The 27,416-nt window shown below is 42.4% G+C and overlaps 1 protein-coding gene across 4 annotated transcripts in view; it reads left to right on the top strand.

Annotated features, from left to right (window-relative positions):
- INPP5A (inositol polyphosphate-5-phosphatase A) overlaps positions 1-27,416 on the top strand; it is a 624,592-nt gene that overhangs the window by 264,926 nt on the left and 332,250 nt on the right. The gene's annotated exons all lie outside the window — the stretch shown is intronic.

Below are 27,416 nucleotides of genomic sequence, written 5' to 3'. Positions count from 1 at the left end.
GCTTTTCTTGCTCAGGTGATCTGACCCTGCTGACTTCCTACCCCTTGGGCAGGGGGCTGGACCCTATTAATCTTGCTCTGTCTCTTCCAGCCTTAATGTCTATAAAATCTATGAAATATTGTTCTATTGCATCTTATTTTATTTTAATATTTTTATTTGTCTTTATCTTGTACCAATTTTTTATTATAAGTTGCCATGAGGCTCTTTCAGGGGGAGCAGCATATAAACCCTAATACATAAATAAGCCTCTGTTTTACTACTTGATTCTATTCTATGGTAGTGCAAGGATACACAGACTTTTGTCTCCAGATAGTGAATGTAACCAGTGGGATTGCACTTCATCAAAATTCCTAAATTTACAGAACTTGAGAATGCAGGGCAAGGTAGCACCCTAGAGGCCAACTTGCTTAGAGAGGTATGAGTTTCTATGGGCAACAACTCCTAGCTAGTCCAGAGAGGCATATGTTTTCATAGCTGTTGCCTGTGGAAGCTTATGCCTCTGAACCAGTTAGTCTTTCAGGTGCCATGCTGTCTTACCTTCTCTCTACTCCCTAATAATACTGCTATCTCTTTTGCTCTACTTGTGGATAGAACATCATCAGTTTGAATTGTTGTATAGTCCTATTCCTTAACCCATAATGCATGAAACTTGCTATCTACCTAAGGCTGCATACAGAAGTTCATTTCTACTGTAAGAAATTTCTTCTGGTAGAAAAATAGCCCAGGAGCTGGGCTATGTAGGTCTTCCTCCACCCCTGTAGCTCTGGTCCCCAGGAGGAATTAAGATGAGGGAAATGGTATAGAAGTAGTCTACCGGAAGAAACTCTTGAAGAGTGATTTGACCCTGGTTGTTGTCAGGCTATTTTTCTCTTGGAGCAGCCATTTTTGTTCTGGGGGGAAAAAGCTCGAACCTCTGCACGTTGTTGGGTTCTACCAGGAGAATGGCAATTCTCCCAGTAGAAAATGAACATCTATACCTTGTCTGAGGTGAAATCTGCATTGTATCACTTTTGTTTACAGAGGTCAAAACTCAGCTGTGTTGTGTTTAATCCAGCTCCCCTCAAATATTCATAATACCATTTTTTTTAAGTTGAAGATTTTATTCTATTTTTAAAGACTTACTTGTTTTTACGCTCATGATTTCCTCTCCTCATCTGTCTCATTTTATGTTATTTTTTACATGCATGTCCACGGACAGATACCTAAAAGTACCTTCTTTATCAGCATGTAAGACTGAATAAAATATAGCATCCCTTTGTAATGCTAACACTTGAGCCACTTATGTTTCAAGACAGTCACAATTCAAAGGGGAAGGAGGTTAATTTATTTTTGCATTTTCTTTTGCACTTTATCTCACCCCACCACCCTTAAATATAGAACCAAAAGCAGCAATTTTATTTCATTCTGGCCTTATCAGAGAGAGAGAGTTGATATTATTGATATGATAGCCACAGTTTAAGCTTTTTGGCAGTTTTTCAGGTCGCCTGTACTCAAAGCTCTTCTGCTTGCTGTGGTCAGGGATAGTACTGATGGCTAATATGAATAGGCAGCGGTCACTCAAAGAAGAATGGGCAGTTCCCAGTAATCAAAGAACAGTTACCTAATAACCCTGTTTTTGAGACTGTTGCTTAGCCATGTTTGGGGTCTCTGACCGCCTTTCGTAATGCTTTGGTGATTTGGGGTGAGAGAGGACCCCAATACATACTGCTCACTAAAGTTTCTGCAGGTCAGCCCTATGAGGTACCAACAACAACAACAAATGTGAGTATGCAGAAGCAGCATTCTTAAAGAACCACAGCTTCTGGGTTTTTTTCATTTTTTTTTTTTTCTTTTGAAATTTCACTTTTCAAAGTTCAGTGACTCAGCCATTTCACTTGTGGTATTTGGAGAGAAAAAATGCACTTGATCATGTAGACTGTTTGCTAAATTTAACTTTCCAAACTATATCCCCAAAGCCAATTTTTTGGATCATTTCAACTTTTAAAGAAGTTGTTTTTGGCTTAAGACTCTTCATTCCAGTTTTCATCCTGGATGGAATCTTTACAGATGTATCATATACACTTGAAGATAGACTTTCATTGTCATCAGAGATGTTATCAGAACTCTCTCTGTCCCCATAGAAAGAAGAGATGAATTTTATTGACAGTGTTTCTCAACATCACAGTTGCACAATTCCATAGTTTTTAAAGAATGAAACAAAATATTTAATCTTTAGCAATTCATATCCATGCCTGACAGGGATCATCGTTTATTCTTCCCCTTTGCCACTTATGGGGGTGTATGTGTGCGCGTGTGTGTGTGTGTGTGCGTGTGCGCCCGCGCTGCTAATACAGGTTCCTGTGTTAGATACTGTTACTAATGTAGTTAACACATCGGTTATTCAGATGTGCCAAGGCTCTTTGATCTGTCAGTAAGATTTTGGTAAAGTGGAAGTTAAATTAAAAACACATTGGGTATTCACTAGGGTCAGGATAAAATTAAGATTTATGAGACTGTTGCTGTATTCAAATTTTGTAGCTTTTCAGTCTAAGTGGAGTTGTGGGAAATATATATTGACAATTATTGTACTAGAATTACATTGGCTACGGTCCTTACAGACTTGAATTGTGGACAAAGATCAGAATTACTAAGTTCCCTGTTTTATATGACAAGAAATGCTCAAGGGAAGATGACTTGCATAGCACTTGTGTACATGTATCTATGTGTTGTTGTGGATATTGCAAATGTGTTTGTATGTTATACAGGAAACTGTTACGAGGTGTGCAGTAGCTTTACAAAAGAGAACTTGCCCTTTTAAAACATTACTTATCACTTAGAGATAAATTAATGCTCTCTAATACATAGTTGTAATTATATAAAACCCACTCCCTTGATTCTAGAGTAATCACAAAAAAATACAGTATTTTTGCTCTGAAGGACACACTGGCTTGGTGCTATAATTAAGATATATTGTATATTATCATTCTGAATAATCTTCACACACCAAAAAGAGTTTCTAAAATTTTACACACAATCTGTTGTCTTATGTCCGTGTGACCTGAAATTCAGTTATTTCTAGCCAAGCCAAATAATTATCTACAGTATTTGGGCATTTTGCTAAAGGTAGTGTTGATGTTTAACAATAACATTTTAGTTCAACCAGGTTGTGAAAAAACTTACATTTATTAGCTTAAAATTCCCAACAATGGCTGACTAGAGAAGGAACATCCTTACAAAAGGTGTATATAATTTATGTTTTTAGCATTTATATGAAAAAATAGTCCAGATAGTCTTAAGAAAGAGAAGATTGCTATTAATATGACAGGAAATGCATTGTTTTACTTATTTTTCTTTATGGAACATTATTAGAAACAATCTTGCTGATATCATCATAGTTGTGTATCAATTTTGATTTAGTGTTGAGTGCACACCACACAGGTTAAGCTAGTAGCGGCGAGTATGAGAAGTGGTATTTACACTGGACTTCTTGTTGAAAAGACATGCACAGTTATGATGATTGCCCAATACTGTTTTTATTTTTAACGGTTTGGATTCTAATAGTCAAGTAAGAGAAAGTTAATGGAGCATCTGAATATTTTTATAACTGTAAATACAAATAAACGGCTGCATTTACAGTACAGATGGTTAGGGTTTTTTTTTTTTTTTAAACTGTCAGTAGTAGGCTGTAAATAACTGTGATTTGAAAGACACTTAGAAAACACTGGCTTTCTAAATGCTGTAGTGTTGCATAGAAGGGAAGTCCAGTTTCGGATCCTAAGGTTATGTTGAAAGCATGCTAATTAAAGAGACTTTCCATGATGTGTTATAACACTAAATACATGATGATGCACTGAGCCAGGCCTTGGCAGTGCCGTGTTTGTTTAACATGGGTCTGAGTCTGTAATAATCCCAGTGACCAGGGGTGTATAGAAACTGGCTAACTGGATTGAAATCAGCAGCTTTTTATGTACATTAAATTGTCATTAGAATATTTGCTTCCAGCAGTTAGACCTGGTGGTCAGCTATGCCACTGTGGTTGCAAGTTACATTGAGACTATACTAAGGATACTTTAAGTGCGAGTGTCTATACATTAAAGCTTGCTAACTCACTAAGCGCCCCCTGAGCATCTTAAAGTTACACCACTTAAGGAAAGTTAATTTTGGGCTGTGCTTTCTAGCTCGTGTTAAGGTAACCTAAATCTGCTCCACAGAGATGAAACAAACAATTTTGTCTTCTTGCATCCCGAGATGCACTTCCCTCCAGCCCCTCCTAGAGCAGTGTTATAGCCTAGGTGTCCTAGCCACACCCTGCTTGCCAGCCATCTAGTGGCAAGTTAGAGCTGTGCAGGCAAAAAATAGTATTAACATTTAACATCTGACTGCTCATAGCACATTTTAACTTCAACGCTGCTTAACATTCCACAGATGTAGTGTGGTCCAAGTGTAATATGTAACTTCCCTCTGAGACTTTCCAAGTCGTGGTTGCTCATCTTTGTGGTCTGCTTTACTGCCATGAAATGCTGTGCTACTCCAGAGCTATTCCAAAGCTTATTTAAGCCGGCAGGAGGAAAGATATTACAGTATAAATGCTGTAAGAAGACAATAAGTCTAAAGACATTTTGACTGTGGTAAGTCCTGAGTTTGAATGTCTTTGTCACTGATTCAGTAATCTACCCGTTTAAATGCAGGTTTAGCTTTGGGTATGTAATGAAGCCCCAATGTCTTCAGTATGGGCAGACACATTTGGAAATGATTTGCTGAATTGGGGTGTTGTTAAATAGTATAGCTCTAAGAAGCTACAAAATTAATTTTAACAAGTGGCACAAGGAGGAAGCAGAATAACAACTTGATCAAGGGTTGAATTATTAATTGGCATCTTTGCAAGTGTAGAGATCATTATACAGACATTTTTTAACTTCCAGGGCTCTGGTATTGGCTGTAGTGTTGATTTTATTAATATCTTTTGTTTTTTTCCTCTGAGTGCAGTTTTTATACTCATGCGATTTTTTTTTTTTTTTCATTAGCATAAGAATTATATGGCAAATGTATTTCTCTTAGTGTGTAATTCGCAACATTTTTCAAAGTACTAGTTAATTGATTTCTTTTAGTGCCTGTTTCTGGATTATGCCTGATTAAGTACATGTACATAGAGATTGTTGAGGTAGTTTGTCCCACTGAATGTAGTATTTTATTTGCTAATGTACGGATTGAATTTTTTATATGGATAACATTCTTAGCTAGACTCTTTGGTCTTTCAAGTGCCTGGGGAATTTGGGAGCGTTCTTCTGAATATTCTAACCTAGAAGCTAGGATGGAGTGAAAATTCTTAGCATTGTTAGAAAGTACAGTACTTTATTATTACCTCATTTTAAAATCACCGTATTTGTAGTCTTCCTGTTAGAAGTTACTTGTCCTTACACTTGATCTTAGCCACAAGGTCAAGAAGTGATTACACAAATGTCACTCACATTCACGGAGTTCATCTGACTTATTATGAAGGCTTTGGGGTAATTGGTAGCAATTAGCCACCAGTCATTAACCAACTTTTCGTAGCTTGTAACAAAATGCAACCTAATAGCTCTCTCATTTGTCTGTACTTTATTTTGATCAGAATAGTCAAATGACTCAACACCCAGATGCAAGACAGGTTCAGTTTTACTGACAACACACATGGTGGGGGGTTTTTGTGGGTTTTTTTGGTTTAAATTGGGGTGGGCAAAATATGGCCTGTGGGCTGGATCTGGCCCACCAGGCTATTCTATCTGGCCAGCAGGGTCCATACAAATTTAGAACATTAATATTTATCTGCCCCTGGCTGCCTGTCAAAGATAGCAGGAGCCAGAGGTAGTAGGACCAAAGGGAAGTCACAGCAGGATCCTGCAGTAGCATGGCCTGCCTGGCCCTGACCCCCCAACTGGAAGCCCCTTCCTAGCAGAGGCTTCTGGTGTGGGACCAGTGAGCTGTTCATGTTTCCTTGAGTGGAAATTTCAGGTAGGAATGGGGGTGGGAAGGCAGGTGAAGTCTGGGCCAGCTGCTGCTGAGTCACGAGGTCCAGCCATGCAGCTGGGAGCCATGTGGTGCAGAGTGGCTGGCAGGCAGGCTGGAAAGTGGGGAAAGCGGTGGTGGGGGCAGGGGGAAGTGGAAGCAAGCAGGTATGTGGGAACGTGGAGCCCTCGCTGGTGCCCCGAGGCCAGGAGCATGGAGCCTGGGTTAGCAAGCGTCTATGGAGCGGAGCGGAGCTGAGCTGGGCTGGCATGCGCCAGAGGGGAGGTGGCCCAGCTGCATAGAGCCCCTGCTGGCCAAGATCCTGCACTCCTGTGGCCCTGTTTTGGGCCCTGTCAGCGTGGGCCCCATGTTCCCTTCCAACTGCTGCTGGCTCTCATACACCTGCTTACACCTGGGGCTCCCTGCCCCAGCCCCATGCTACAGGCAGGGGCCAACATGTGCAGCCCCAACCCTGCATATCCCTCACTCGCCTGTCTGGGCTGAGCAGCAGCAGTGCAGGACAAACTACTTCTTAGTGCAGGAGGGAAAGTAGCTTCTGCCCCTCCCACTGCTGCCACTTCCTGGTGCATCCGCTTGGAGCTTCTGTGGGGCTGTCCTGGGTCTCTGCTGCATCACTGCTGCCTCTGGGCTGCCCACGAGGCAGCAGTGGTAGTACATAGCAAACAAGGGGCAGCCCCATGTGGGCTCCAAGTGGCTGCACCAGAAAGGACTGGGGGCGAGAGGGGGAGAGGCTGCTTTTCCCCTGCTCTGAGTGGCAGTTTGTCACGTGCTGCTGCTGAGCATGGGCCCCAGACCGGCTCCAGGCTTGTCCATTGGGGCTGAGCAGCGGCGGCAGCAGTAGCTGGGCAGAAACTACTGCTTGGCACAGGGAAAGCAGCCTCTCCCCCTCACTGCTGCTAGGCATTTTCTGTTGTGGCCAAAAAATGTGCTGGTGGTGTGTGGCTCCTTCACCGCTGCCTCCAAGTTGCACAGTGTGGCAGCAGTGATGTGTGGAGCAGCCGCAGGGCAGCTCACAGGTGGCGGTGAAGTAACCACGCTGCAGCATAGTGCTGGTTCTGTGTGGCTGCAGCAAAAACCACCTGGCGGCAGCAGCAAGGTGGAGGATCCACTTTCCCTGTTCCAAGTTTCTGCCCAGCTGCTGTTGCTGCTGCTGCTCAGCCCCAACAGGTGAGCCCAGGTTCAGCATGGGGAGCACAGCGTCGCAGCTGTACATGCTGGTCCCCGCCACTACCACTGCATGTGGCCAGGCGGTGCAGAGTGAGCACAGGGAGTGCTGGGGCTGTGTGCTGCTGCTGGTGATGGGGAGGTGCCACAGGGTGCTTGGGCTCTAGGCTTTTGCAGGGCAGGTATTGACTGGCTCAGGTGGGTGTGCGTGCTCCTGTGCACACCCCACTTACCCTCAAACCCTTCCTGCAAACCCCACGGCCACACCCTCCCCCACACAGAATCACACACCCCACAAATACCATGCGCGTACACACACACGCCCCCCCATACCCACTCACCCACCCACAGCTCCCTACAAACCCCACACCCCCCACACTATACAAGAGTAAGACTGCATTTTCATAGTTTCATAGTTTCTAGGGTCGGAAGGGACCTGAGCAGATCATCTAGTCCGACCCCCTGCCATGGCAGGAAAGAATACTGGGGTCAAATGACCCCAGCAAGATGTGCATCTAACCTCCTCTTAAACACCCCCAGGGTAGAAGCCTGCACCACTTCTCTTGGAAGTTGGTTCCAGGCCCTAGCCGCCCTGACCGTGAAGTAGCACCTCCTGATATCTAACCTAAACCTACCCTCTGCCAGCTTGTGACCGTTGTTCCTGGTCACTCCTGGCGGTGCTCGGGGGAACAGGGACTCCCCCAATGCCTGCTGATCCCCCCCAACTAGTTTATAACAGGCCACAAGATCCCCCCTCAGCCTTCTCTTTTGGAGGCTGAACAGGTTCAGGTCTCGTAGCCTCTCCTCATAAAGCCTTCCCTGTTGTCCCCTGATCATACGAGTGGCCCTCCTCTGGACCCTCTCCATGCTGTCCACATCCCTCTTGGGGTGTGGCGCCCAGAACTGGACGCAATACTCCAGCTGCGGCCTGACCAGTGCTGCATAGAGGGGGGGGATCACCTCTTTGGACCTGCTCGAGATGCATCTGTTGATGCATGCCAAGGTGTGGTTGGCCTTCCTAACGGCCTCTCCACACTGCCGGCCCATGTTCATCTTGGAGTCGATGATGACCCCCAGATCCTTTTCCGCCTCCGTGCTGACAAGAGGGGAGTACCCTAACCTGTAGGTATGGTGCCGGTTGTTCCTCCCGAGGTGCATCACCTTGCACTTGTCTGTGTTGAAACCCATCCTATTCTCGTCCGCCCACCGTTGTAACCTGTCTAGGTCTGATTGTAGCCTGTTGCATCCTTCCAATGTGCCCACGTCCCCCCACATCTTAGTGTCATCAGCAAATTTGAACAGGGTGCTTTTTACCCCCTCGTCCAAATCGCTGATGAAGATGTTGAACAGTGCGGGCCCGAGGACCGAGCCCTGTGGAACCCCACTGCCCACGTCATTCCAGGTTAGAAGGACCCATCCACTACCACCCTCTGGGTGCGGCCCTTCAGCCAGTTGGTGACCCGTTTGACTGTGTGTCTACATCACAGCTCCCCAGTTTCTTAATGAGAACAGGGTGAGAGACAGTGTCAAAAGCCTTCCGGAAGTCCAGGAAGACGATGTCCACTGCTACCCCTGCATCTAATGATCTGGTGATCTGATCGTAAAAGGCCACCAGGTTGGTCTGACAGGACCTGCCACTGGTGAACCCATGTTGGTTGCCCCTAAGCATGCAGTCCCCTGCTAGCCCCTCCTGGATGTGTGCTAGCATAATTTTCTCGAACAGCTTGCCTAGGATCAAGGTAGAACGGCCTATAGTTTCCCGGGTCCTCCTTCCTGCCTTTTTTGAAGATGGGGACCACATTGACCCTCTTCCAGTCCTCCGGTACCTCACCAGAGCACCACGAGTGCTCGTAAAGTTGTGCCAGGGGACTTGCAATGACCTGGGCCAGTTCCTTTAGAACTCTAGGGTGGAGATCATCCGGACCGGCTGACTTGAATATGTCCAACCCCTCCAGAAACTCCCTAACTAAATACTCACTAACCTGTGGCCCAGGTGTGCCTCCCCTGAGGGGGGCCCAGCAGGGAGGTGGCTGTTCTGGTCCCTACTTAGGAAGACGGAGGCAAAGAAATCGTTAAACATGTTAGCTTTGCCATCTGGTCTGACGACCAAGTTTCCCATTGCGTCCTGCAAGGGCCCCACATTACCCGGGACCTTCTTTTTACCCCCTACTTATTTAAAAAAGGACTTCTTATTGTCCTTAATCTGGGAAGCTAGACCCAGTTCCATCTCTGCCTTGGCCTTCCTAACTACCCCCCTACATCCCTGAGCAACTACAGAATAGTCCTCCCTTGTGATGACCCCTTCTTTCCATTGGGTGTAAGCCTCCTTTTTAGCAAGGAGACATTCCCAGATGCTTTTGGTGAGCCACAGAGGCTTGTGTGCTCTCCTGCTCCCTTTGATCCTCGTTGGGATTACCTTCCTTTGGGCTTGGAGGATCATCTCCTTAAGGAGCGACCACTCTCCTTGGACACCTGGCTCCCCTCCCCTCTGGGACCTCAGTGCTTCTCCAACTATCCTCCTTAGCTTGTTGAAGTCTGCCCTCGTAAAATCTAGGGCCGCTGCCTTACTGCATGCCTTTGCCACCTTGCGCTGGATGGTGAATTCCAGCAGGCGATGATCGCTGTCACCCAGGTAGTCGAGCACCCGCAGCCCCCTCACCAGGTCATCACCCGTGGCCAGCACTAGGTCCAACAAGGCGTCTCCCCTGGTGGGCCTGTGCACCTCCTGGGTTAGATGGAGGTCCCGCACTCTGGCCAAGAACCTACATGAGCGTTCAGACCTGGCTGACTGCTCTTCCCAGCAGATGTCCGGGAAGTTCAGATCCCCCATGACTACCACATCCTTAGCCTTCACTACCTCTGTGAACTGACCCAAGAATTCCTGGTCAAGCTCTTCTCCCTGGTTGGGAGGTCTGTAGTAGACTTCCACCGTTAAGTCCATTTCCCCTCGACTGCCTTGTACTCTAACTGAAAACACTTCAGAGTGCCCCTCCCCTCGCTCCTTGCTAATTAACGAGGATTTGTATTCCTCCTTAATATAGAGCGCCACGCCCCCACCTCTCTTTTCCTATCCTGTCCCTCCTGTACAGCCTATAGCCCTTGACATTCACCGTCCAATCATGCGTTGTGTCCCACCACGTTTCTGTAATCCCCGCTATGTCCGGGCTGGTGGGCTATTATGCAATGACTTCTACGTATGCAGCACAAATGCATACGAATCAGGACAAAAATATATATTTTTAATTGAATTAAAATATAATAGTATGGATGTTTGATTCCCCCCCCGTTATATGGTGGCATACCCTCTTCCCCAAAGGAATACTTTCAGGGGCAAAGGAAGGGACTTTTGGTGGCAGAGGTTAGGGGCAGGACTTCTGGTCCCAAGATGCCAACCGGGGCGGGGCAGCTGTCAAGGGACAGGGCTGTCCCTGCGGCGCTTGACAGCTTGCCAAACCTCAGTAAGTAGCCTTCTGCCCAAAATAATTTTGCGCCCCCGGTTTAAATACCTCAGAGTAAAGGATGCTGTTTCAAGATGGAATAAACAATTTTATTAACAAGGATTTTGCTCTAAACAGGTCAGGCAATCCTGCGTACGTGTGGGTGCATGTGTGCACGAGCGCACGCGCACACACGCACTGTGATCAAGAAGGAGAAGATTAGTCGCTTCCAATAACTCCCTTGAAGCAACAACACAATAGTTACTTAACTATGAAAGATTATGTTTGACCTCCCCCCCGCCCATAAAGAAACCAGAAAAAAATGGGGCTGTCATTACTAAATGATCTCTTCTCCTGTTCGCCCTTCTAATTTTTCATACACTTTTTTTTTTCTTTCTCGCATACCTCACAGTCTTTTGAAGCAGCATCTTCCAGCTAGATCGCTGAAAGTGATTAATTTGTTTCTCTGTCTGTACAGTCTGATATACCAGTATCCAGATTAAGTATTTAGTACAATCAATATACTTGCTACAGAGAACTTGTTAACAATATCTCTTCCTGTAAAATATCTGATACTGCTGCTGTTGAAGACAGGCCTGTTTGTTATGCTCAGCAAATGTGGGCCTAACAGGCTAAGTACAGACAGTCAAAAAGCCTAAGGCTGAATTGATTCAGTCTTTGCAGGTTAGCCTAAACTGCAGAGATTAAATTGAAACCGATGTGAATAGACATTTATCTTTGATTCAGAAAGTGCAGCCACATGACTGCAGTGGCTCAGGCCAGAATGGGATGTTAGAGCACAGCAATCTGGGACAGCCATCATGGGCTGTATGTTCACTTTTTCCTGCTGTCCCCAAGGTCTATGGGATTTGCAGTTCAGAATCACAGTACCAGGACTCTGCAGGGTTGCTCATCACTTCCTTTTTCTACTTTTAGGTGCTTTTGGGATTTGTATTCCATAGTCACAGCCAGCAGTAAGCTTGAGCGGGGGAAGGGGTGTTTAACTCCCCTCCCTAGCCCCAGATGGGGTTTGCCTGGTGGGGGCGCAGTTCCCTCTCCTCTTGTCAGCCAGCCCTCGCCGTTCCAACTAGGAAGCGGGGCCAGCCCTGCTCTCTGGAGCAGATGGCACAGCCCAGCCCAGAACTGCAAAGCATTCTGGGAGACTGTTATTTAACTTGAACTGGGAAGGAAGGGGTCTGGGACAGAATTTTTATGAAGTGGTTTGACCCAAATCAGTTAAGTCTGTTACTTCATTCAACCAGGTTTATCTTAAATCAGTTTCAGCCATTCTGAAACTGGTTTATGTGCACTGAGCTTCTGTTCTGTTACAGGTTTAAACCAGTTTCTGCTTACTGAAACCAGTTGGTTTATGTGTAACTTCTGTCCCTAGCCTTGGAGACAGGATACTGGGTTAGATGGACCTTTGGTCACTCTAACATGGAAATTCTTAAACATTGCAGCTGGGTACCCACTGCTTATTTTGCCTAGATGGATCCCTGATTTCTCTCAAATGGTTTCTTTGTTTTTATAGTACAGGTATTTTTCTTTGTCAAATCAGTAGCTTCAAACAGTTCAAGTATCCTGTTTGCATTTTTCTTATGAGTACAATGAGGTTTGCGATTTGGTCCATACTTTGAAAATATCCTGTTGCTTTTCTCCAAACATATCAAAAATGAATAGACTCTAGGCTGTAGACCACACATTTGTTTTGTACCCCACAAAAAATCCACCTGCCTCAACTCTCTGGAAATATTCTTGGTTTCATAGTCAATTGATAGTATATATCTTGCATTATTGTACATGAAAGTCGTAGCTAGTTTTCTTGTGTTGCTTTATATTGATTTAGTTTAAGCTACTCACAAGAAAGGCTGTTCACATGGTGTTGCAATTTAAATGGGATGCTTGGTGCTTGGGAAGACTGACACAATACTTGCATCAATAGTCAGCAGAAAGGCTTTAATTAAATATAGGAAAATGACAGGTAGGCTATTGCAATCTACAAATAAAGTAAGCTATAATCAAGTCTGGTATATTTCTAGTCATAATAGTGGTTTTCTCATAAACACAGGCATGGATCTGTTGCCGAGGGTGGTTCGCTGGATGCAGGTTATGATGAGTCAGAGTGGTGCTTCTCTTCTGGGATGAGTACCCTTTGCTGGCAGCTTAATTTTTTTTTTTTTTAATATTCATTCTTCAAAGAATATTTTCTTGATGGGTTGAAGATCAGTGTCTGGACAAAGTTGACAGAGTGAAGGGTCATTGTCCTTTGGTTGTGTTTGCAAATGTTAGCCTTTTGGGTCCATCTCTGGTTCTTATGGGTGAAACTAATGTACAAAACCCCTTGATCTTGGAGGTTTATCATTTGCTTAACTGTGCCTTGATTCCTGGAGCCCAACCACTTAAACCAGATGTTTACTACTTGATTAATTACTTGAATTGAGCATTTTAGACCATGAATTGTAAGGCACTGTATAGGTCATTGTTATAACAGGGCAGATCCCAAAATATTTTCCAAATCGCACCCACACCTAGATTGGCAAGGAATGTGATAACAAGGGAGGGGCAATCACTTTGAAGGGGGAACTTATTTATAATCAATTTAGAGTAGTTGGGCATGGGGTGGACTTGATACCAAAGCCAGAGATGGGATTAACTGTATTGTTTATGTTTCAGGTGGTCTCAGTCACGCTTATACAAAAAGCACTAATATTATAATTTAGTCATTTAAATTTTGCACGTGGGTTCGGACAAGCTCTGTGCCCAGAACATGGGATAAGGTAAACAAAACAGGTTTTCTATTTCAACATGCTTAAAACATGCTCTGTTTTCAGCAAGTGAACTCAGCACAGACAAAAAGTGACCACCAGCAAAAATGCAAGCCTCCTTTACTTTGGAAAGGTTTTGCTCATTACGAGAATTTATCACAATCCTCAACTTGTGATAAATTAAGCATTCCTACAAACTACTTAATATTCACATCTAAGTGCTATTATTGTTAACCTAATTATGCCTCTATGATGCTGAAGCCTTTGCTTAAACTAATGTTTGAAGAACAGAGAGGCCAATAAGTTTCCATTTTCCTTGGCTGGAAGAAAGAGAAACCTTCAGTCTTTTTTTTAAGTTTCCTACCCAATGAGACAAGTGGGTGACTTGGCAGCTTTGTCTGCATGTTTGTCTTTCGTGTAGTGTAGATATGTATGTTGGTCTGTGGGTTTCTTGTATATGGTGGTTTGTATTTTACCATTGTGGATATTGATCATGGTGTCCACAAAGGAAATGCTGGTGTTAAGAGTATTCAAGCAATGGTCTAATGCAGGGATGATGATTGATTGTTGAAATTTTGCTGGAAATCAGTCAGAGACTGAAGAGTTTCAGTACAAATGATGAAGATATCATCTATATATCTCAGGTATAGCATGGGTTTGATGATGCAGTTCTTGAGGAATTCTTCTTGCAGGTGGGCCAAAAGAGATTGGTTTATTGTGGGGCCGTTTTGGTGCCTATAGCTGTGGCCGTGGTCTGGAGGTGTTGGTTGTTGAAACTGAAGTTGTTGCATGTCAGGATCAAGTATATGAGTTCAGGGATACCCTGAGGTCTGTATTCCAAGTTGTAATCTTGCTCTGGTAAATCTGTGAGGGAGGCTTGGATGCCATCTGGGTGTGTGATGTCAGTGTATAAGCTAGTGATAATCCTGGTGGCTAGGAAGGTATTTCTGGGAAGGTGGTCTATGTTTTTTGGTTTTTGCAGGAAATCTGTTATGTCGCGGATAAAACTTGGTCTTTGGGTTACAAACAGTTTTAGGATGGATTCCATGAAACCTGACATTTCTTCTTTGGAGAACAGCAGAGACTCCCTATACCTGGGAGAAGGGTGATTGCACCTGAACACTTGCAAAGAACTTTTTTTTCCAACTACTTAGTTCATCTAATAAAAGATATCACATCTACCCAAAGAACCTGGCCTGCCTGTGTCCTTAGACCAACATGGCTACAACCAAAAACCCCCTTAAAATGGAAGCATTCACTCATCAAAGGGGTTAACCTGTGCGAAGTACCCTTGAAAAATTTTATAAAGTTGTGCCAATTTGAGCGAGAGTGCTCTTTGATCTGTTTTACTTGGGTCTTTCCAGGGTGCTTGTTAGTCTGATCTGAGGAGAGAAACTCTTTTCATTCCTCCAACATTCCAGGATGTACCATTCTTGCTCTTCCCACTCTTTTGCTCCATAGGCAGACTTTCAACCATCCTCAACTCTACTGCCCAGGGGGGATGATGCTGGCCCCAAGCCAACATCCACTCCTCCCCTAGTGCATGCTACTGCAGCACACCCTGATCACTTTGAGCACCCTGACACAGGTCCCCAGTCTGCTGCTTATTCTAGCACCTCTGTGCATTGAACTGGCAGTCCATTTGTGCAAGGGGAGTTCTTGTAGCTCCTCATCCAGCTTAGCCTGATGATCATCATTAGTCACTCAAACTTCTGTTTGACTCCATCTATTATTAGTGGAATGTGTTATAGGTACAAAGAGGAGTCCAGGGTTACATGCCACTGCGTTCTTTTTATGAAAGATGCCCATTGTTAAATATATGAATTTTGTGATCAGGAAAATATGAAATAATAGATCTAACTTATTTTTCTGCTTGCTTTTAAGGAGCAAATTTTGTGATAGTGATTATGATTCATATGACGTTTCTTCCCCAGAAAGTATTAACGAAAGAACTGGCAGCTAGCTTTTAGTGCTGGGCAACCATCTCCCTTCCCACTACTTGGTCTCAGCTCTGCCCCAGTGTAGCATGCATGCAGGGAGTCTGCCACATGTTAGCTCTGCCCTGGTGCGAGTGCTAACCCAACTCCTGCTCCTGTGTGGCATGCAGTGAGTTTACTGTTTCAGTTTTTCCCCATGTGAGTACTGGGGAACCCAGCTTTCCCCTGGCCCAACCCCAATTCATTTAAATATGTGCAAGATGTTGGTCCTTTTCCCCCCACTCCTTTCTATTTACTTCTCCTCCTTGCCCATTCACTTAAAACATTTTTTTTCAAGGCTTCTCCCCTCTCACCCACAGCTCTGACTGGCTCCTGCAAGCTGCTGAGTAGGAAAATCACAGTTCCCATGGTGGTTTCTCCACCTCCAAGCTTATGTGCCATCCTCCCCACTTCTCCTACCGCAGAGGAGAGAGAGAATCCACACCCTTGCTTATTAGGCCTTCCAGTGGCAAGTAGCAGTTGTGTAGGTCTGAGATGGCATTAAGCCTACACCTGTGACTGCTCTGAAACTGTTCTAACTTTATGATGGCATAACGTTCTGCAGATTTAAAATGTTTTAAAGGTAACCTGTAACATCACCCTGAGTAAAACTATCTTATGCTTACTTGTGGACAGCAGGGAAACCCAATAACAACGGTGAAGACTCTTTTTCCATTTCTCTTCTGCTGCGTTTTGGGAAAGCTCTGAGTAGTGCAGTGTCACTGGATTAATATATCATTTACCTATGAAAATTGTATTTAAAAACTGAAAGACAAGAAACCTAGCATTTAAGTGAATGCTCAGATTTGACAGAAGTTGATGAACATTTCTAGGAAATCCTTCTGTATTCTTACAAGTGTGGTTTTTTCTTCTTTTAACCCCGCTATTTTGTCTCAGTTGACTTTGAAATCTGGTACGTCTATAGACCTGAACATAATGTGCAGGTTATCGTCATTTTATTTGTCAACTGTTAGTGACAGTTAGTACAAAATACCATGTTAATATGAGTTATTTGATGTGGGCTTTCTGTTAGCATGATCTTTGTAATTTAATATTTAGTGTGTGGAAATAGGAGCAGTTACAAGGTCATCAGGAGGTAAGCCTGACATTTATATCAAATAAATCTTGCAGTACAAATGTTAAGGGGTTGCCAGCAAAACTTTAAAGCTATTATATGGCATTAAAAATCTTAGATGTTATTAGTACAACTAGTAAAATCCTAATTAGAATGTTCACATTTATATACTAGATAACTGATTTTTTGTAAAATAGGTAACTGTAGTAAGACAAGTTGAGAAAATGATTCTTTCCTTTCAATATAAATAATGTAAAATGAGCAAATATAACAAAATAATGCCATAATTTACTGTTCTTGGTATGCTGAAAATAGGTTATGGAGGGGAGAGAGAGGAATGTTTAAAGATGAACCTTTCCAACTGGGAGTGCAACCCTTGAATCTCAGGTCTTATAAGGGCTAATTTTGTTGTTGTTGTTGTTGTTGTTGTTGTTGTTGTTGCTATTTAACATTGAGGATCAGTGGGAGTTAACCTTACTATGGCAGCTTTTAACAAATCTTTTAATCCACACTGGATATTTAGGAATTTCTTAAGAAGCCACTGCACATGCATTCTTTCTTTCTCTTCCCATCTGCACATTTTCAGACTAGCTCTCAATAAGTTTTCAAACATTTCAAAAATGTAAAAAAGATTTAGCTAAAAATAAACTGTAAGAATACTTTATATATGTATATATCATTCACTGTAAGAAATACTTCGCGCGCGCGTGTGTGTGTGTGTACACGCACCCACATACATATATACACATAAGGTATTTCTTTCTTGGGGGGGGGGGGGTGTGTGTAAAATTCATTCTCTATCCCTTTGGATAAAACTGAATATATTTTATTCCATTTTATTTTATTTTGGACCTATAACCTGTATTTTATTTTTGGTTCTTTCTCCAGTATTTTAAAACCTTTTAAAAACAAATTAGCCAACTGATGCTTTGATTGCATGCTTTTGAAGAATAGTTTTTCACTGTCTTTTCAATATTGCTTTAAGAAATGGAAATATTGGGAAGAGGAGGCTGACTATATGCTCTAGTGAAGGGCAGCTTGTTTTCGAGACCTTACCAACTCATGTGGTATCCATATAGTTCCCTTGCTAGTTTTTTTTTTTTTTTTTTTTTTTTTAATACTCCTGACCAGCATGATATAAATAGACTTTTTTCAAGTGGAAACTCAGCATAAAAAGAACCAGTTTTTGATGGGACTCAGAATTCCAGGAAAAAATCAAAATGGGATTTGTTTCAAGGGAGTTATGCTGCACTGTGTACACAACCTTTTTTTTTTTTTTACCATGGATTCTGTATGATTTTACCATCTTAAAAAAAAAAGCTGTTGAATGTGGAGTAAGCTATGCCTACTTGTGTGGTTTTCCTGGTCAAAATGTGTACAGTGTTAGTGGAAAGTGTAAGATGAAAATGAGGATTTAACCCAAGAGTGCCTGTTCAGGTTATATTTTAGATATTCAGGGTTCAGTTATGATATTTATGTGGAAACCATAGTAAATGCAGATTTTCACTGTTGATGTGTAAGCTTGAGGATGCTTGTTGGGAGAAAGCTTTTTACTTAGTTCATCAAAATGTTTGGGTTGGATTATATACACTTTTTATAAAAGACTTTTTGCAGAAACAGTGCTTCACAAACATAATCTAAATACAACATGCTCAGTAGGGATGTTAGAGGTTAAATGCTTAATCATTTAACTGATAAGCCCAGTGATTACTGGTTAGCATGGGGTGGGACACAGTCTGGCAGGGAAGGAAGGGAACTTGCATGATACCTCAGCAGGAACTAGAAGGCTGCAGGGCAGGCAAGAGGAGGAGAGGGAGGGTGAGTGGTGAGGGGAACTAGTACCTATAGCCTATGAGGTAAAAGAGGAAAACAGCAGGAGGCCTAATTAAGCAATTAACTGCTGGTTCACAAGTGTTCCCTTACTTTCAGTGCAGGGCTTCACATGGGCTGTGTTGTCTGGCTGGGCTTGCCACCCTCTTCTCCCCACCTCCCCCCTCTTCCACCATAAAAGAGGCCTGGGAGGGGCTCCCAGCAGCAGCTGTCTCTGAGCTGCTGTGTTATCGGTTAACCATTTAACTGGTATAATTAGAGGAGGTTAAATGAATATTTTTAAACGGTATTTAAATCCATAATGCTTGGTGCCCTGAAGAAATTACAGTCTAGGAAGAGAAAACCCAAAGTAAGATATGGATCAATAATTCTGTGCTTATAAAAGTGTGAGTGCATGTGTGTTATCGGGGGGTGTACTTGATAGCCGTGTTGGTCTGAGACAAAAAGACATACAGAAAACTAGAACTCTTGGTTCCAAAATGATACCTTTTATTAGACCAACTGGAAAATGGCAAGAAAATTGTCCTTTTCTGTGAGCTTCTGGGGTCAAAGTCCCTTCGTCAGACTCTGGAAAAAAAGTAGATAGTACAAGATGGTAAAAAGTCCCCATAAGTAGGAAATAAACTTCATTTTTGCACAGAGGGAGCTAGAGATGGAAGTCTGTCCCTCTGGGTCCATGAGAGTGTCTTTGTTAGCTGTGTTGACCTATGGGGACTTTTTACCATCTTGTACCAGCTACACTTTTTCCAGAGCCTGACGAAGGGACTTTGATCCCAAAAGCGTGCAGAAAAGGACAGTTTTCTTGCCATTTTCCAGTTGGTCTAATAAAAGGTATAATTTTGGAACCAAGAGTTCTAGGTTTCTGTATGTTATTGAGAATGGTAAATTTTATCTTCTTTGTCCTTACTAGTAAGCATTCCTGGAGAAAGCAGGTTTTAATATATGGATGCACAGAAGTAGGGGTGCACTGATAAAGAATTTTTGGGGCCGATATTGATGGCCGATTTATTAGTGAGCCATATCGGCTGATACTGATCCGAATGCTGGGGCATAGGGGGTGCAGATTGATGCCTCTGTGGTGAGTGAGGGAGTGGGGCTGGGGCAGGCCTGGGTGGGGGAACATGGAACAGAGCCTCAAGTGGCTTGTCCAGGGGATGGATCCCACCATTTCATGCACCCTTGTGGGGGACATGTGCCCCCCCTGATCTGTGTGCAGGGTGAGGGCAGGCTGCTGCTGCGGGTTGGGGTGGAGGTTGGGCCAGAGCTGTGCTTGAGGTGAGCAGTGGCAGCACTGGGGGTGGGGGCCTATGGGATGGGCTATAGCTACCCTAGAATTGCCCTAGTGCCCCCTTACAGCATCACTGCAGCATGGCCCAAGTGTAGCCCTGACCCAGCCAACCCCCCCTTGCTGAGAAGAACCCGGTGACTCCACGGCCCAGCCTACAGCAGCAGCCCACCCCCACCCTATGCACAGATCCGGGGGGTACATGCCCTCCCATAACCCCCCTGGCGTGCGTGCAGTGGCAGGAGCCACACCCCCATGCACCCTGGATAAGCTACTCATGGCTCCATCCCAGTCCCAGCTCCAGCCCCACTCCCTCCCTCACTGCATGGGCCTAAATCTGCATCTCCCCCACCCTACGATATGGACCAATGTAGCTGTGCACTTCTGCATAGAAGAGAAGGTGTTTAACAAGAATAATATTCTATGCATGAGGTATAGCATAATAATACCTCATGAAACGGGAAGTAGAGCCTAGGAAGTATTAGAGGGTGTGGGGAACGTGGTTGAGGCAAGATGATATTGGGCTTTGAAGGTGGGGACAAGGAAATTATTCAACCATGGAAAATTTCAGGAAGCCAGTCAAGTAGGTTGATCTGGGTTTTTGTGATTAATGAGCAGGGAACTGAAGAGGACTGTAGCAATAGCATTTTGGAGAGATTGGAAAGGCAACAAATTGAGAGACCAAACTTTAGAAGGTCACACAAGTGAGTGGTGAGAAATGACCATACTTGGAAAAAAAGATTTTAGCAGTGAAGATAGTATGAAAAGAACAATTCTTTATTTTATTAAGAAAAATGAAGTAAGAAGATTTAATAAGAGATGGTACATGGAGAGGCTAGTTAAGAAAGTGAGGGAGAACAGGCAAAAGGTCCATATTATATTCTATTTCCTTTCTGCCAGAAGTCATTAAAAAAAATATATATAGATAAGGGAGGAAGAAGAGTTTGGAAGAAAGATCATTCACTATCTCAGGTCTTTCAAAAACTTAATATTGAAGTCTGAGAGAAATTTGAAGTGGAGAAATCTATTAGGGTATTTGCCACCTGAAGATGGAGAAATGAAAAATGGCTGGGGGCATCCAGAATACATATAGAGAAGAGAGAGGACAGATTGCATTGCTACTAGCAAGAAGGGAAGATAAAGAATCAGTATAGGCAATACTAAAGCAATGGTTGACCAGGTAGGAAGAAGGGCAAAAGAACATAGTTACAGGAGCTGAGAAGACAGAAGACAAGGCGAGGATTTATGAACAACAAAAATGGGTGCAAACATAAAATAAAGACCAATAACCCCCTTGGCTGTAGTTGGGGTATTTGTGAATATGGTCAGAGTAGATTCAGTGTCAAGATACCTTGAGCAGACAAGATGCTAGCAGCCTCCATTGTTGATGGAGTTGATTTTACCATGACTTGTTCTCATTCCCATCAGCCTTCATCATTTTCCTTGGGAACGCTGAAGGGAATTTAATCTGGAAGCTCTAAAGCAATACCAAAAGCTTCTCGGGAATGTTCTGGAAGATTTCTCACCTATGACCATCTGTTCCAATGAATTAAAGATGGAGCAAGGTTCAAATGAAAATTAATTATCCAGCTCTCACTTCTAACATGTCTCAAAATCATTTCAAATTCCCTTTTAAATAGGTTTAATCCATCAGTTAGGCCTTTGGTTGGCTCAGTGCTCAGCTGTGGTTCAACTTCTAACTCTTCTTCCCTGCTTAAGTATATGGTCTTCCTGCTGCCCTCTGCTGAAAAAATTTTGGGATGACGGCTGGTAAATTTTTTCTTGAATTTGTACACGGGTAATGGAAGACCCAGGCTACTTCCACCTTTCAGAATGGCAGTAGGAGCCCTGATTTGAGCATTGGAGCATACCTGAAGTAACAGTGCTATAGGAAAGAGTTGATCTGGCATTCTTGCCTCATGTACAGTTAGAATAGCAGCTTCTAGAAAGCAGTGCTTAAAACAAAGTGGTAGGAGTTAGTTAGGGAGAAGGCCTAAAGCATGGTAACAAAGTGGCCTATGAGAACAGTATACTTGTTCCTTCCTGTTTATTTCATTACTAGTTTACTAAGAATTGTGCTGGATTCTTCGACATTGAAAATTTTTAAACCAATGTTGGAGTGTATTATGTTTTAATCAGTGAGTATTATTACATTAATGTGTACCTTGTGATCTGTTATGTAAGAAAGTAGACCAGATGATCACAGTGTTTTGTTTTAGTTGTTTACTCTTTAAATCATTAATTGCATCTTTAAAATGCATTCATCCTCAAGGGCATGGATTTGAAAAGTTGTTCTTATTGGCTGAGAATGAGTATATGAAAATATGTGGTAAAACTGGAGAGAGAGTAATTTGACTTGAAAATAAATTCAATTTTGATTTGTGGTGTTACTAATATAGTGGTTCTTGACCTTCTGGGGATTTGAGGAGCCCCTCCATACCTTTTGTGAATTGGGTGGTTCCCAATTTAAAAATAAATAATTTCTATATTACAGTGCTTACCTCCTTGCATATGGGCTGGGCAGTGGGGGTGTGGGATTGCTCAGTCAGGGGCAAGCCTAAACCTGGCTTATCTGCTTACCTCCTCACACCTTGAGGCTCCTGGCACTTTTCAGCGGATCTGGTGGTACACCAAGGTTCCCTGGCACCCTGGTTGAGAATCGCTACTAATAAAACGCCTACAGGTTTTTTCTTTTTATAAAAGGAGGCTGATATATGATGACTATCACATGTGGTATATAGTTGTAGGAGCAACTTGAAGCAGTTTTGTCAGCTTCTCTTTGCTCCTGAAGTATAATATAGCTTTTTGTTTTAGTATTTGATTTTACTAGAAATTTATATTGAAAATATAACGTTATTCTTTAGTCAATTGCAAATGAAAGAATTTTATATCACTTCCAAGTTTAAGTGGACAAACAAAATAAGCGTTTTTTATTTTCCCTTTTTTGAGATAAGGGTTTGAGATCAGTGGTTTTCATTTAACTACTGCAAGCTGCTTGTAGTTAGTATCTTGCATAGAATTGCATGCATTTAACATCAAAAAGGCATGACTAATCTGAATGAGGGTGTGATTAATCTTTGGCGTTGGTATTTGCAGCTTTTGACCCTTATCTTTCTAAGACTGCAAAACAAGATGCTAAATTGAAAGCGTATATAACTGCTGAAGGAAGGGTCTATATCTGAGGCTGAGGTCTCAGTGCAGTGTCATTTTTTCTGGAATTCATTTACATCTTTTGTCTAAGTCAAGATAATCTAAGTTTGATCACCTAAGTATGTTTTAAGAACTGTATGCTTGTTCAGGTTCTTTTACTTTTAGACTTCAGCTGTATGAGGGAAGGAGTTTGGAATTTGATTTGGGTTTAATCTAACATCATTTGGAAAAGAAGGATGTCCTAATTCAGTTTCTGGTCTAGATCTCACTTTACAAGGTACTGGAAATCCATGAGTGTTTATGGCGTATGACTTTTCACCTACCCTGAAATGTGATCTACATGCCATGCCTGGGTTTAAAACTCCCTCTTTCCTTCCTGGGGTGTGATTTTATTAAAGCATTGATTTTATTTATTTCCCCCCCCCATACACACACACACACTATTTTTAAATGTAAATAAGAGATTAAAAGTATACCCATGTATATGTATAAAAGTCCGTAAGACAAAGAAAAATATTCTAACCATTTGGAGGGGAAAAAAGCAACATATGAAAATAAAGTTGAGGTGTTCATCATGGTCCCTTTAACCACTCAGCTGCCAGTCTGTAGTGTGGAAATCCCCGTTGGAGGTTTTTGTGATGAGAACAGCCTTCCATTGAGCCAAATCCTACTCTACCAGTTATGCATTTAAGTGAGATTGTATTCTACTTTGCTTAGTCCCTGGGTCCTTCTTCTTGCTGCTCTTTTGTGACTTAATCTGAAGGCTAAGATGGCAGCACTTTTATATAAGTAAATGTATTGATGGATGTTAAGGGACTTGAGAAGGGTAGAGTAGGTTCCAGCTTAGAAGCCTAAATACATTTAGGCTTCTAGGCTAGGGAGTGACATTCAAAAAGCCTGAGCCTGAATTGATTCAATTCTTGCAGGTTAATTTAACCTGCCTAGGATGAATCAGTTTGTAACTGCACAGACATCGCCTCTGGACTGAAAAAATGCAGGCACATACCTGCAGTGGCTCAAGCTAGAAGCTAGGGAGTGCTAGTACGGCCCTGCCTTCCCTTCCACAGTGCTGAGCTGAGGCAGAAGTGGCTAGACCTCAGCAGTATGCTCTGATTTAGGGAGGGGTCTGTCCCCCCCCACTTGCTTGTCAGCAAAGGAACCAGCCAGCATTTACATGCATAGCATTTAGTAAGGGTGAACCCACAGAGAGTTTGGGGGCCCGATATCGATAGCTGATTTTTAAGGAGGCATATTGGCCAATACCAAGCCAATACAGCCCCACTCCCTCCCTTACCACAGGGGCCTTGATCTGCCCCCCCCCACGCCCCTTCCTTTCCCTCTCCCCTTCCACCACAACAGACCAGCTGCACGCAGCTTTCCACGCTGCCAGGCTGTGCTCCTTGCTGCGTATGTGCTGTGCTGCAGCTGAGTGCATGCATGGGCATTTATCGGCCAAATTATCAGCCACATCAGGCTGATTTCTGGTGCAGTAAATTTTCTTTATGTTTGTGCTGATCCAATATGGGATCAATGTATCAATGCACATCTAGCATTTGGTTACAAAGCAGGGAGCATTTATCACCACATCAGCAAAACAAAAGGATCTCTCATTAGTTCAAGCTGTTCTTAACTCCTTCCAAAGAAGGATGGAGGGACATTACCTGTTGATTAGTTCCAAAGAGCCCTGAGTGGTGCAGTCCTGTCTGCCTTTGTCCTGTCTGCTACAGCACTGACTGTAGCCAGTATGTAGTATGCTAGCAAATGCTGAGAGGCCTGTGTAAGCTAGAGGGAAGGGGAATCTCTGATCAGCAGGGAGTTGTGAAGTGGGGGAGGAGCAGGAGAAAGCCAGGCAGATGCTTGAAGTCTCTGCCAGAGCTCCAGCCAGGGAGCAGAGGAGAGGGACCAGCTCTGCTGTGAAGCAGAGAGCCCCACCCAGCCTAGAGAACATGCTGAGATGCTAGGGGAGTCTGGTTTAACTTGAACCAGGAAGGGGTGTTTGAGACAGGCATTGCATAAACCGGTTTGAACGAAATCAGTTGAGTCTAATATTAAATTCACCCAGGTTTATCTCAAACCAATTTCAGCCATTTTCCAACTGGCTTATGTTCAGTGAACATCTATTCTGTTACAGGTTTAAACCAATTTCTGATCACCTAAACCAGTTTGTGTAATGTCTGTCTCTAGCCATAATGATAGAATAGGATCAGGTTTTATGTTCCTTTTATCTTCAGTACTACATCAGGCAGGTAGTGGTCTGGCTCTTGGTCCCTAGGACTGGCCCTTTCTAGAACATCACAATATTCTGCAATAATATTGTTAAACTACATGATGGCATTGCACTTGTGCCCCCTAGCAGTTCCTGGTTTTTTTGGTTTTTTTAATATTGTTAAAGTTGTCTTTGTAGTTGAGACGGCAGCTGAGAGCGATCCCAAATAAAACCAGTGTTTAGCTTAAAAATCAGTCTTTCTACTTAAAAACTCGTAAGCTCCTACAAAGTTTATTCCTTCAGTATACCTAGGCAGGAAACACAATACTGTCTTAATTGTGATGATCTTGCACTTTCAGGGACTTGCAGAGCACATTGAATCTCCATGCTGACGTTGTAGGAGCTACTCATTCATTTATGCTAGGGATTTAAATAGTCACCACATTATGTTTAAAATGGCTGAAAAATTACTCTGATCTATATTTAAATATACAAGAGCTTTCAAATGGGTCTTCTGCTTCCTTAAGATGGGCTTTTTTATAGACCTGTTTGTTCAGGGTTTCATTTCAATTTACCTCTCGAATAGGAAAATCCAACTTCTATATGTAGATATATATAGATGCATAGATATCAATCTATAAACAGATAGATTTTTATTTTATAATCAATGGGCTTGGTACATAATTTAGTACTACCATATTTACTCACATACCACATGTACCTTTTCCCCCCAAACATAGCTGTCCAAAATTGGTGCTCATGTCTTAAGTAGAGAAGCATGGAGATGTGGTGCAATGGCTGTTGTGATTCTCTTCCTGCAGGTCATGGGGAGGGAGGGGCAGAGTTCACTATTCAGGATTAGAGCTACAGCATTAACCCTTTCACAGCCACTGCTGAATTGGTAGCAGCTTAGTACTGTGAGAAACTTGACATTAGCTTTTGTTGACAGTACAGAATGTACTCTGCCTGTGGTCAGGACTAGACCATGACTCTGGAAAAATCTTTTTTCCATCATTCTCCCTTCCCAAACAGGTGTGTTTTTTTTGTTTTTGTTTTTTTTTTAATTTGGAGATGTGTGGTATGCAAAAAAATATGGGATGTGCTTGCCTGATCCACTGTGATGGCTGTTAGTAGGCAATATGCACTAATATCAATATGTCATTTATAGAGTAATCATACTTAGCTTCTGATTTTGGAGTTCTCAAGTTTTTACTTTTCAGCTTAACAAAAGCCCACAAAAAGGGTCAGTAAACATTTATGACTGCTGGCTGAAGTTTTTCCAGATTCTGGAAATGTTTTTCCCCCATTTTTTTAAAATAAAAAATGTTATTAACAATCATCTGAAAGAGTATGCAAGGGTTTTTTTTTCCATACAACTACTAAAAATAATCCTAGCTTTAGACCAGCTATAAAGTATTTGTTCATGCTTTAAAAATACCTAGTCAGAACATTTTCAGTGCAGTTTTAAAAAATATTTTAGTGCTTTTAAAGCCTGTGGGCCTTCTCCTTACTGATTTTTCTTTGTAGTGGGATTTTATAAGAGGAATGGCAGGCTAGGATCTTTATCTGTGGTTGTCAACTTAGTCAGGAAAAGGCTGTATTTTCCCTAAAGTTGAACTTGAAAGTATGACATTGTTTTTGTGTGCAGGCTTGACTTATAATTGGAACAATACGATAACTTTATTTAGCTGTTTGAAAACCTGTTTTGTGATCGAACGTAGCAGGACTTAAATATAGTGCCTTTTTATTTAAAAAAAAACAACACTGTAATGTTTGTATTATTCCTCTCAAAGCATAAAGCACATACTGTAGTCTTGGGTTTTCATTTCACTAATCTGTATGCTGCATGCCATATGTTGTCACTTGTTACTAATAAAATGATCAGGGATCATTTGCTTTGTTTGCCAGAATGTAGAGTAGTGCAAGAAATATCCCTGGTCAAAGCCAGTCTGGATACAGGACACAGGTAGCTGTACATCTGTGAGGATTGGTTAACTGTATACATAGTCATGTCTAGAGACTACATGTTTCTGAAAGTGATTAGATTTAAAGGATGATCTAGAAATTCTCATTTCCTTTTTTTCTTTCTGTTTCTAGCAGTATCTTACTGTTTCTTAGATCTTTGTAGTTCTTAAAATAAGAAGCAAAATTAACAAAAAAAAAAAAAAAAAAAGAAAAGCTTTCAATCTGAAAACCGGTCACAGTCTACAAATCTTTTTACTTTTTGAGACTGTTTACCTTCTACAAGTTTATCCTTGGCAGGAGTTCCAATAAACTTTAACACAAAGTCAGTACTTATTTTGTGGGGCACGTGTGAGAGTTCCTAAAAAATAACTCCTCAGCTTGTCAAGCTCTTGAATTTGAAGCTATGATAACACATGTTTAGATTTTAGGTTATGACAATTCATGTGAAGTTTTTTGAAACATACAAATTTAGGAAGTATATTAGTGCAGATTGAATTTTCTCAATATTTCCAGTTTCTATGTCTGCTTTATGGTGTCATACATGAAATAGTTGACTGACTGTAGTCAACCAGTTAACT

The sequence above is a fragment of the Crocodylus siamensis genome, chromosome 7 (genome assembly GCF_052110815.1).
Source record: "Crocodylus siamensis isolate JL-2025a chromosome 7, ASM5211081v1, whole genome shotgun sequence".
Taxonomy (NCBI): Eukaryota; Metazoa; Chordata; order Crocodylia; family Crocodylidae; genus Crocodylus; species Crocodylus siamensis.
Note: the sequence above shows the minus strand (reverse complement) of the source record. Positions and strands in the feature narration are given on the sequence as shown.